Raw genomic sequence first — 13,429 nt, 5'->3', positions numbered from 1 at the left:
GTACTGGCGGAGGTGCAACAGAGAGAGCTCAGTCATACGAATTCTTTTCAATGCTTTCTTCATATCACACCCACAAAATTTTCATTAGACCAAGCAAATTATGTGGTCAAATTCAAAGGTAAGGAGAAATATATTCCAGCTTTTTACTGAGAGAAAACTTCAAAGATCAATGACAAAGGGTGTAGATACAAGAAAGGGTGACTGACTATTAATACAGTCTACCGTAACCCCTACTGCATAGCTACAGAGGAGTTGGCCCCAACTTCTATGGTTTTCATCTCTATTTTATGGGCCCCAAGAGCCATCCCATTTTTTATTGGTGATTTTCATTTGCTTTTAAACACGTATTTATCACTTAATCATCTTACACAAACCATTCACAATTAATTTAAATATACTCAAACTTTTCTTTATCCATAAAGACATAACTTAGATAATGTTAGGTCGTCAAAGGAGAAATGCAGGAGGCAGGAATGGTGAGGGATTACGAATTTATTTGATCATCCGCACACCAGGTGGCTGAGCCTGGATGGCTCCAGCGCCCAGTGACAGGAGTCAGTGGCTTTTAAAGGACTTTGGGGGGGGGGGGGAGGTGCTTTTTCTGGGCGGAGACTGCTTTGTGCATACCCGGAAGGGAGATAATGGGATGTGGTCACCACAAGTGAAATGTGGTCTCAGCAAAGGGAATGTCCACAGTGACATGGCCTGAAAGGCCAGTTCCTGGGGGAGGGGTATTGATTCAATTGCTTCGTCAAACCCAACAGATGACACCTCTTCCAAACTGCCTATTTGGGGAAGTGATGTAGAGGATTATATTATTTGAGGTTTATTCTTTGGGGAAAGGCTGACACCACAGGCCAACACTTGATCATCTTTTATTAATGAGGAGCCCTCTTAGACAGTGATGCACACATGTGCGGTAATGAGGTGGCAAAGGAGAACAAGGAATGGGGGGATGTACGCTCCTCCATCTGTGCTTCATGCTTCCACTCCATTCTTTAAATTGCAACTAGGCTAATCTTTTCTTAATATTTTCTTTCTAAATTGTTCTCCTTATTGCATTACCCCCATTTGTTTTAAATTCTTTGCTATGAGCCATATACAGCTATTATGATAAGGTAAACAATGAAGCTAAACAAATCTCAATAGTTTCAGGAATTACTTTTGGCTTGAACAAATTTAGGTACTTACCCACAATTACCTAAATAATAAACTCTTCTCCCTGAAACATTTTAGATTCCAATTTCAGAGTTTCTGTAATCAACTAATAACTTTCACAAGATCCTTAGAATAATAATAAACATGAATAAAATTACAGTAGATTTTTCTGACTTCCTACATTTTCCTGCTCATGTGTGCAATGCTTGACAAAGCACAAGTCCTGTCTCTTTAAATAATCTTTACTTCTTAAGAATCAGGTAGGTTCATTTGAAGAAAATAAAGGATCATCTTCACATTCTTTTCACTGGCCTGTTGAACATAAACTTAGGTTCATAGGGATGCAGGAGGAGAGTTCTAAAAACATGTTCAAAATACAGTAGAAAGACTTATCTTAAGAATACCATATATCCTGATACATGCTGAAACTCTGTAAACTTATTGAGATTCTGGATTCAAAAATAGTGTTTTTTAAATAGCTTTTATTTTATTGTCCATGATTAAAATTGCTTTCTATAAGGCCAGTTTATATGCAAGTTTATATACTGTTAGCTAATCTGTTTGCCTTTATAACTTCTTGCTTCCTACAGTCATACCCCATATTAATTTTGGTGTAGTTTTCTTAGCATTCTTTTGCCACAAGAAATAAAACTACCACTTACTAATTTCTTTCTTTGCACCAAGCACTATACTATATTATTTTAAAATACTATTACCAAGAAAACAGAAACACTAACCAGAAAGGATATATGCACCCTTATGTTCATAGTAGCACAATTTACTAGTACAATAGCTAAGATTTGGAAGCAGCCTAAGTGCCCATCAGCAGATAAGCGGATTAGAAAACTGTGGTACATCTACACAATGGAATACCACACTGCGGTAAAAAAAAAAAAAAAAAAAAAAAAAGAAGGAATTCTTCCCATTTGCAACAGCATGGATGGAGTTGGAGAGCATTATGCTAAGCGAAATAAGCCAGTCAGAGAAAGGTAAGTATCACATGATCTCACTCATTTGTAGAATATAATGAACAACACATATTGATGAACAAAAATAGAACCAGAGCCATAGAAGCATCAAATAGACTGCCCAACCTTTGAGGGAAGGTGGGGGGTGAGGGAGTAAGAGATCAACCAAAGGTCTTATATGCATGCATGTGAGCATAACCAATGGACACAGATGGCGGGGGAGGTGAGGGCATGTGCTGGGGGTTGGGGATGGCCAGGGAGAGGTCAATGGGGAAAAAGGAGACTTATGTAATACATTAAACAATAAAGAATTTAAATTAAAAATAATAAAACACTATTACCAATAGTCACAATAATAATTAAATAATAATAATTATTCCCAAATAAAAATGAGGAAACAGACTCTAGGACATTAAGAATCTCATATGCATGTTAAGGACTTAGGATATTATTCTCTGGGACACAGAGAGTAATTGAAAGTTTTAAGCAAGGTAACAAAGTGATCAGAATTACATTTTCGATAAATTATTCTGATGTCAGAATTTCCCTAACCTTTTGCTGATTTGACACAGATAAGAACAGAGGTAGAGACTTGTTAAAAGGTAATCATAGTAGGAGTGGAGAGTAATAATACTAAGGCAGTAGTGTTGTTAATGAATTTTAGCCTGACCTTACTTTTTTTAACCACATGTAAACTCACCATAAGATTTTCTCAACAAATAAGCTTGCAGGCAGCCCTCACTAACATATGAGAATTAACAGGCATATAAATACTTTTTGCTGTCCTTTCTTTCCATGATTTTGTATTAGCCTTCTAGATGGGTTTGCTACCATACTTACTTTCACCCTATTGCCAGATAGCTTATATTATTACACTAGAGGCTTGGTGCATGAATTTGTGCATGAGTGGGGTCCGGCCAACCTGCCCCGATGAGGGCCCATCAGGCAGGGCTGGCTGGAGGGTCTAATGCTGGAAGCTATAGCTTTCCCCGAGCTGGATCTAATTATACTTTAAGGATGGCCAAAAGAAAACCCACAACAGAACTGAACTGTTTTGCATTTCACATGCCATGAGATGAAGTTGTTTATGTGTTGTTTGCAAACAAATATCAAGATGGATGATGGCCCCTTAATGAGTTTTGCATTCTTCGCAGGACTCTGCCCTCAGTTTCCCAATATGATTTTCACGTCTGTTTAAAAGTTTTTCTGTATTTGAATGTGCCTACCTTTCGCTGTTGCTCTGGCAGCCTTTGGGTCTTCTTTGCTGCCCCTTTTAAAGAGAGATTGAAAGCTCACCTAATCTGCAAAGCATCGCAATTTCACAAAATCCCCACCCAGTCTCTCTACATTCCTCAGCAAAGGGCTGCTATCCTGTTAATGCATAGGTTGCCTTTTTGGTTAACTTGGAAGGTCTACTGGGGCTATAGGTCATGGAGGGAGAATTCCACACCTTGGCTGCAGTATTAGCAGAGCCCTCTGGAGACTCTGGTCGGGGACAGAAGGGACTGATAATTATTTTCTTGTGCTTTCACTAAATGTACATGCACCAGGGAACCAGGCAGTGATTTAGGGGTGTTGGGGGCTGATCAGGGGCCAGGCCAGCCGGGGAGTTGAGAGGGCTGATTGGAGCCCAGATCAGGCTGGTTGGCTGCTGTAGTGTGTGTCATAGCCACCAGTCATTCTAGTCATCTGGTTGCTCTGCCATAATAGTCGCTGGACTTTTATATAGATAGATAGATAGATATCACAATATAGTTACAAGAATGGCTAATGCTATAATGAAGAGAAGCCAAAATGAAAATAAAGGAAGTCTTTCCTCCCTCCCTTTCTCTCTCTGCCTCCCTCCCATCTGACTGAAAAACCTCACAATCCAACATTCCACTTGAAGGATAGGGAAAGAGAAGGAGTCCAGAGCAGTGAACTTCCTTGATTCAAATTAGAAACATGTTTCACACATCACTTCACTCACATTCGTTGGTGAGAACTAAGTTATGGGGTCAGAACTAGCTGCAAGGTGGGCTTGGAATTATGGTTTCAAGCTGGGTAGCTACATGTCCAAGATGAAGAAAAGGGATTTGGGGGAGACACAAAATTCTTCCTTAAGTTTTTTATTATATAATTACCTTAAATATTTTTTTCAATTATTTTAATTAATCCCAAAATAAGTTGCATGCACTTTCTGCTCTCATTCAAGTCTCTGTGCTATCTGACACCTGCCTACATAAAGGGCACTATTTCCAAATGTTGTTATTTAAGCTTATTGTCGCAATGAAAGTAAACAATAAAAATTCCTCTTCAGCCTTTCCCTTTCTTGCTTCAAGCTCATTTATTCTGCTAAACTGTAATGCATTCTCACCTCCCAATGCTCTAAGTCTGTATAGCATCAAATTCAATATCAAATGCTTCCTCTTCTATAGAGCCAGATTTGATCACTTTAAACAAAATAACCATTCCTATATTATCATCCTGATAATCTTTACCTAGAGTTAGGGCTAGGGTGAGGTGCTAATTATTTTTATTTTCTTTAAAGACTATTATTCTGGAGCATTTTATAAATGCAAAGTAATCCTATATAATAAAACCATAATATGCAAATTGATCGAATGGCAGAATGACTGGCAGAGCAACCAGTTGCTATGATGCGCACTGACCACCATGGGGCAGACGCTCAATGCAGGAGCTATCCCCTGGTGGTCTGTGTGCTCCCACAGGGGGAGCACTGCTCAGGCAGGAGGCACGCAGCAGCGCTAAGGAGCAGCAAGCAGGCAGGCAGTAAGAAGCGAAGAGTCTCAGAATGCGAGAGATCCCGAACTGCAGAAGGATGTCTGCCTACTGGGATCGGGCCTAAGCCAGCAGGTGGACATCCCCCAAGGGGTTCTGGACTGCGAGAGGGCACAGGCTGGGCTGAAGAACTCCCCCGCCCATGCACAATTTTGTGCACCGGGCCTCTAGTACATATATAAAAACTAGCGGCTCAGTGCATGAATTCATGCACCAGTGGGGTCCTTTGGCCTGGCCTGTGGGATCGGGCTGAAACCGGCTCTCTGACATCCCCCGAAGGGTCCCAGATTGTAAGAGGGTGCAGGCCAGACCGAGGGACCCCACTGGTGCATGATCAGGGCCAAGGAGGGACGTGGGAAGTTGGCCAGCCAGGGAGGGACCTCAGGAGGGCTCCAGGGTGTGTCCAGCCTGTCTTGCTCAGTCCCGATTGGCCAGACCCCAGCAGCAAGCTAACCTACCAATTGGAGCATCTGCCCCTTAGTGGTCAGTGCACATCACAGCAAGTGGTTGAGCAGCCTTAGCATATCATTAGCATATTACACTTTGATTGGTTGAATGGCCGACCAGATACTTAGTATATTAGGCTCTTATTACATAAAATGAATGGGATAGATTGTTGCAGTAATAACCCCCAATTTATTCATGCCTATTTGTATTTATTTTCCTTATGGATTTCCCTTTCACATCATCTCTGGGCTTGTGGAACAATAGCAAACGTGATACAATATCCTAAAAAAAAGTTGCACATAAAGCTGTGCTTTCTAACTTCTCTAGGAATCCTGTGACCACTAGCATATAAATAAGCCTGAGTGAGCCTACTTGAAGACATATGGTCTAAACACCACTTTCCCTCCTGACTGTTGGCACAAGCCATATATACCCTGCACCAACTACCAGAGATGTGAATGAGGCGATCTTCGACCATCCCAGCCCATCACAGGCAGAAACCAACTGCAGCTGCAGGAGTGAGTCCAGATAAGATCTCTAGAATAATCGTAGCTGAGCCAAGTCCAAATTACTAATCCACAGGATTGTGAGCTAATAAATCCTTGAGACCCACTAAGCCATAAAGGTATTCTTTTCTATAGCAAAGCTGAGACAATTTGTATAGGTAGATTTTTAAAAATATTAATAAACCACTTTTATTACCAGTCATACTAAATAATAGCATTGTAAATAGTCCCCTTCTCAATTAAAATTACGTTCCCATTCCTTTGGGATAGCCAATATCTTGAATTATACATTTTTAAAATCATTATCTTGCTGTTGTTTAATGTATATATAAGGATATATCATTTAGTATTGCTTTATTTTGCAATTTATAAAAAAATTACATCATGCCATATGTAATCTTCTATGATGTACTTTATTTTTTCAACATTACGTTGTGATATTTAACCATAGAGTTATGACTTATATGTTTTCACTGCTATATAATGTATCTCTGTCCATTTTCCATTGATCCACATCAGTGACATGCCTGGGTTTTTCGTTGTAACATACATATATTGGTTTGTTTGTTATTGGTTGCTAAAATGAACACTTTTGTCATAAACCTTCTTGTATAATTTCCTTGTTCAGATCGCCACAAATGTCCCCATGGGGCATGTTTAGAAGAGGAATCACTGGGCGGCAGAGGAATCACTGGGTGGCAGAGGAATCACTGGGCGGCAGAGGAATCACTGGGCGGCAGAGGAATCACTGGGCGGCAGAGGAATCACTGGGCGGCAGAGGAATCACTGGGCGGCAGAGGAATCACTGGGTGGCAGAGGAATCACTGGGCGGCAGAGGAATCACTGGGTGGCAGAGGAATCACTGGGCGGCAGAGGAATCACTGGGCGGCAGAGGAATCACTGGGCGGCAGAGGAATCACTGGGCGGCAGAGGAATCACTGGGTGGCAGCGAGTGTTCTTTATATGCTTATGCTCAATTGTTTTCAAAATGATTTTACCAATTTATATCCCCATTAGCAGCATAATGACCCACCTTCTCTTCAACAGCCAATGCTGAAACAGTCTTTAAAATCTATTTACCAATCTGGTGGGAAATGTTATCTCACTGTGGTCTTTACTTGAGCTTTCATAAATGTTAGTGAGGTCAGGCATTGTTTTATATTTAATTGGCCATAACGCTTTCCTTTTTTGGGAAATGCCTGTTCAAATTTTTACTCATTTTTCCATTGGATGGTTCCTATTCCTTTTTTAGCCATTGTTTTACTTTTTTTCTGTCTTCTTATCCTTAGAGTGGGTCTCATATAAAATTAGTTAATAAACTAGAGGCGTGCTGCACATAATTCATGCAAGGGGCTTAGCTCTCACAGCCCCTCGCAGCCTCGGCCGGCCCTTGCAGCCACAGCATCTGGAAGGTCATCCGGAAGGACATCCAGAAGGTCGTTTGGCTGTTTGGTCTAATTAGCATATTAGCTCTTTATTATATAGGATAGGAACTCAAACTCTACATCAAGGAAACTACTTTGTTTTAAATAATAGAGAATGGCACATGCGCATTTACACAGCCTTTTCACAGATAATATTATAGTAAACTGGTTTGAAACACTTATTTCAACACAGATTAACCATTTGTCTTTCTGGTTTGATTGTCACGCTCCACATCCTTGTGAAAAGATGTTTGAAAGAAAAAGTAAGAAAACAGACTTCTTCAAGTTGTTCATTCTAGTTAAACATACAACAGACTTGGCTAAGACCTTCTAAATCAACTCCCACAACATCATCTAGGATGCAGCACTCCCTCAGAGGGCTGTTAGATACCTTGAATAATAAAACAGATAAAATACAGAGCATACTTAAAAGACTTCTTCAGGCTCTAAACTAGAGACACAATTTGAGGCACTGATTGTTTAAACTAGTAAAATTGAAATAAAGCAACCAGCACAGATTAAAGAAAGGTATCAGAAAAAAATAATCCATACATTCTATTTTTGTAATTAGTAATAACACATGACACATGATTATGTCTAATGATAAATAAAATATCTTAGCCCAAGAATAGTAACGAATAATAATGTCTACCTACAGTATAGTAACACTACACCATCGAGAAAATTTTGGGCTCATTTTCAAATTGTTTCCTTGTGACGTAAACTTTTTGTAGTATATACTGTTCTCTGGAAAACAAACTTTCATACTAGCTACATTTAATGCAAAAAAAAAATTCAGTTTTACAAAAAAAAAAAAAATACCTGCAATTTTAGGCCAATATAAAGCTGTGTAAACAAAAGAAATTTTAATAATATACAAAGGAACTTATAGTCAAGAGGGTAAAGGCAGAATTGTACCCTGTCAATGCTGAGAGATAGGGATGATAAAAAATCAGCAGCACTTCTATGGAGGGCTTTCAAAGTATTTTCTCAGAGAGCCATTTTAATGTTAAGTAGTATTTTAAATCATTATGTCTCTCCTAAACCTTTAAAGCTCCTCCCTCATTACATATACAGAATTGACAGAAAATAATGTATTACTCTTTTGTTTTTTAAGGACTCCTATGAACGGAACATCTGTGCCGGTGACATTTTATTTTATTTTTTAAAAATATATTTTTATTGATTTTTTTACAGAGAGGGAAGGAGAGAGATAGAGAGTCAGAAACATCGATGAGAGAGAAACATCGATCAGCCGCCTCCTGCACATCCCCCACCGGGGATGTGCCCGCAACCCAGGTACATGCCCTTGACCGGAATCGAACCTGGGACCTTTCAGTCCGCAGGCCGACGCTCTATCCACTGAGCCAAACCGGTTTCGGCTACCGGTGACATTTTATTCGTGCTCCCAGATATTTAGCATCACCCATCTTTTTTTCTCATTACCATATTCACTTTACCAAAGCTCCCTGGACTATTTACACAGCAAACATTATTTAGAAAATTATATCACAATGTTTATTAAACTTATACCTACTTTTTTTCCCCTACAAAACTTATTGAGAGTTCCAACTGACCTTTCTCTGTAATCAGAGATAACTTGTTTCATAAAGTCCTATGGCAGACAGGAGCAGAAATAAGTTGGCTGTCTTCAGGTAAACACCTGTTTCACATGATTGGGCACCATTAAGCTGTTGGTAATAAAACCTGGAGGAAGGCTCTCATTTGTGGTTAGTACCTTGTATCTGCAGTGATGATCCCACTGATGACCTGGCTTTAAATACCACCATATGCTGATCCTTCACAGATGTGTCTGGTCAGACCTCTCCATTAATCTTAGGATTTGTATTTCTTGCCACTTTCTGGACATCTCACTCAAAAGTTACGATGCCCCAAGTCAAACTCTCAACTTCTTGAGGCAATCCCTCCCTGTCCCCTGCTGGAGCTCCTTGAATGTTTCCTCCGTCCTCCCATTTCTTCAGGTCCTACTAATGGGAATCAGCCTTAGCTCATTCCTCTCACATGAGCAAATCCTGTCAACTCTGCCTTTCATTTTCCTTAATTCTCACCACTTCTACAATGACCTCACTAGCCCGCGGTGCTAAGCCCCCTGGGGCTGGATTTTCCCCATACCCCCCTCACTATCCTCCTGCTTTGGCTCTCCTACCCAGGGCTCTCCTCACAATTGCCAATATTCCCTTGAAAAACCCCAGCCATGAGCTCTTCCACTCAAAACCTCCTGGCTTTGCCTATCTGGGTAAAACTTAAAGTCCTCACAGTAGCCTTTAAGACCCTACATAATCCGACCCCCTGCTGCCAGCCAGAGCGCCTGCCCCTCCCTCTCCCGGGAGACACCCCTGGCTCTGCCTGGGCCGCCCCTGCCTCCTGGCTGTCTCAGACATGCCAGCCGCCCGTGGCAATGGCTGCTACCTTTGCCAGGAACGCTCTTCCCGCAGGAATGGACCGAAGTCACTGCTGTGCTGGTCTCTGTGTTCGCTTCTGTGTCACCACCGCACAGATGAGGCGGTGCTTTCCAGGCTTCAGGGGCCCTTTCCCTCTTGGAATTTAGAAGCGCTGTCACCCGTGGGCTGCAGGCAGCGCTCCTCGTTTTCTCAGATTCACATGCCCCACAGGTGTGTCCCTTCCAGGTGATCCTGACCCCGCTCCTCCCAGAAACTACAGGGCTGTATGGAGAGTTCCCTCTGGGGAAAACCAAAACAAACAAACAAACGTACGTCCAAAAAACTGGAGGACACCTTCACATTCGCAAATGAGAAGGAAACCACATCATCGAAGCCCCAGGAGGGCTGACACACAATCTCGCCAGCAGCCCCACACCCAGCCCAGTGAGGGACCGACTGGGAGGGGACTCAAACCCACCAGCACTGGACACCTGAGAGCTGAGCGCCCCCAAACATCTGGCTTTGGCTATCAATGGGGCTCTGGCAAAATGAGGAACCATGTAAGCCGCGCACAGACTTACCTGCGGGGCCCAGCGCAGACGCAGCCCTTGGAAAAGCGCCCTGACTTGAAAGACACTCACTTGCTCCTTTTGAAGGGTTGGTCTGAGGCCAGAGACCCGCTGGGATTTTCTACGGTGGCTGGTAGGGGCCCTCTTCCTGCTCTCCCTCTGCCTTCCTAAAGCCAGATAGGAGGCACCTGTACTTATTCATTTTTCTTTTCCTTTTAAAAATTTCTTTTTCTCTTTTCAGCAAGTGCACCTTTTGCACTCCTCCTACGCTTTGCTCCAGCCACGGGCGCTGTCACTTGCTTCTCCAGAGGCCCCATCGCCCAGAGGGGAACTTCCATGCAGGGTTGCTGCCCCCGTGTTCATGGCGGGAGACCTGGATTTCTGGTGGTGCCTCCCAGCCGACACCCCTAGATCACCTGCCTCTGGCGGCCAGGGGAACCTGCATTCTTGGGTCCCATGGGACTGTAACAGTTGGAGAAACTGTTCTTGGCAGACTGTCACCTCTCCCTCCTCCCCCTCCCCATCCCCCCAGCACTGCACAGATCACAGACCAAAACAAACCCTTATTCTGAGAAAAAGGCCTCTATCTTGTCCAAGGAGCTTTGGCCTGAGGAGGGGCTTCGGGTGTGGCACACGTGTGGGAGCCTGATCTATGAGCTCTCCTGCCTCTTTTCCATCTCGCTGGTATCTTCCAGAAAGGAGCTTATAGTTTTGCCTGATGCCCTGATTTGTGCGGCTGCTGTCAGAGGACACCACCATATTGCCTGGTCTTCTGGCCCGTGGGGCTTTTAGGCTTGAGGTCCAGAGGACAGTATATATTTGCAGTCATTAAATGCTGCTTCCTGGCCCGGCTGGCATGGCTCAGTGGTTGAGCGTGGAACTATGAATGAGGAGGTCATGGTTCGATACCACATCAGGACTATAAAGGTAGTGTTTATTAAAATGCATTTCATTTTCAAAATGTAATAGAATCTACAGCTATCAGCTGTTAAAGTGTATATATACTTTGTGGGAACACCCTATATATATGTGTGTGTGGGGCGAGGGGGAGTGTTTCATTAAAGAGAGAGTAAAGATATATAATCCAAGACATCTTAATTGCCTTGTGGTTCAAGGTAGAGAATTATTTTCCTGTTTGGGCTTTTTACTATAGGTACCTGCAGGACAATAAACACAGCCCAGCATTTTCAGTAGGTTCTATTATATTTCATCAGGTAGTAGTAGCCACACCCTACTACACCATCAGTTTAGGTCCAGTTTTGACACTGGTAAGTCTTAAGGCTGTTTATGCAGTATTACCTCTCTTATCTTCTTATCTATAGATTGCAAAATCTGAGCTGTAGTACATCTACCTGTCCTTTTCCCATTGTGTACATCAAGCATGTCAAAGGCTGCATGTGGACCACAATGAATATTTTTGCGGCCCAGCCAATATAATGATATGTAAGAAACATTTTAATAAACATTTCATAACTTAATTTTTACAATATTATGTGATACATAATTATTAATAACGAGCTACAACATTTGCTAATGACTGATTACTATAATTGTGTTGCATTCATTTCCTTTATGTGCCTTACGCGCAGGCGCACCATTTCTCTCCACTAATACTAGCAGCGAATATTCTAGCAGCTGATTGCCACGTCATTAGTCTTGGACTGACTTGTTTAGTGTGCACAACAGGAAATATTTTGCTTTTGGAGAACAAGAAAAATGGGTTTATTTGCATTACGCTAATTACCTTGTGCAGTTATGCAGTGACTGGTAAGTTAATGTTCAAGCAAAAATATTAATTTTTATTAAAATGTTCTATTCTTTTATATTAATGATGACTCATTTATTTCAGCCCTTTTTATTCAGCATGTCTATATCAAAATAAACCTATGTTTCTATAAAAATTGAACCTTTTGTTTTTTTGGCCCCCCCCCCCCCCCCTAAAATTAAACCTTGTTTATTTGGCTCATGTTAGCCTTTGAGTTTGACATGCTTGGTGTACATACATTGACCTTGAGGGCTAGCTGGGTTACCTAGCTCTGTCAAATTGAAACTAAGATGCAAAGGTGAAAGTGCAAGTTTTGAAATTTCTAAAATTTCTTTGTCATTTCTAATGGCTATATCTAATCTGGTTTCTCCTGTCTTTGAAATCCCCATCTTTCAAAAAGTCTTTAACAAATATCACAACTGACTGAAGTAATTTTTACAAAACATTTGCTCTTTTGATATTATTAACTCGGATATAGTGTCATTTTCCTGCCTAAATAAGAATAAATACTGGCATCTAATCCTTTTCCTGCTTTCTCTTCAATTATGATCTTAACCAAACTTGATAAAATACAGATGTATAGATATATACTTAGCAATGTATACTCTTTATCGGAAAAGCCTTCTTCACTTGTAACTTTAAAAAGTTTGAAGCCAAAAAAATGCAAAGAGAAAACAGAGAAGAGGAGGTAATCTGAGCGGGAAAGTGGATGATAAATTGAGCACTTGACTGAACGGTTATAAGACGGCGACTTGTGTTTGAGAATGAGGATTTCGTCTGCCTTGAATGGAGCTGCAGCATGAGCTAATTATTCATTGTGAATGTCTTGGGAGATGATATTTGCCAGACTGGTTAGTAGCCAGTAGACTTTGGCTCAGATTCGATGATAGTGATACAGGGATTATAAAATGAGATAAAAAATACTTTAGAATTTTCTTTCTTGTGTTTTTCTTATAATTTTGTTCAATGTAAACATTTCTTTTTGCCTTAGTTTTAAAGAATTTGAATATTTGTGATTTATACTCTTCTATTTTCAAAAAGGATTAGGGACACATTATAAAGCAAAAGTATATAAAGCAGAAAAATTAAAAACAAATACACAGCAAACAAGTCAATATGTAACTAGCTAAAAAGACTTGAGTAGATTGGATCCTAATAAACTAAGCCAAACTATTTTGACTTTCAGTAATCAGAATACAACTGAAGTAATATTAAGAAGTTATAACAGTTATTTGAGAATATGTGACTGAACATGTGTATACTAGAGGCCCAGTGCATGAAATTTGTGCACGGGTAAGGTCCCTAGTGGCTGCTGGCTGCCGGCTGGGGCCTCCCTTTGCACCTGCCTTGGCCTGGTGCTACCTGCTCACCTACTCCACCATCCCGTCACGGTGTCACTCTCGTTGGGA

This window comes from Myotis myotis, unplaced genomic scaffold (assembly GCF_014108235.1).
Source record: "Myotis myotis isolate mMyoMyo1 unplaced genomic scaffold, mMyoMyo1.p scaffold_m19_p_7, whole genome shotgun sequence".
Classification (NCBI taxonomy): domain Eukaryota; kingdom Metazoa; phylum Chordata; class Mammalia; order Chiroptera; family Vespertilionidae; genus Myotis; species Myotis myotis.
Note: the sequence above shows the minus strand (reverse complement) of the source record.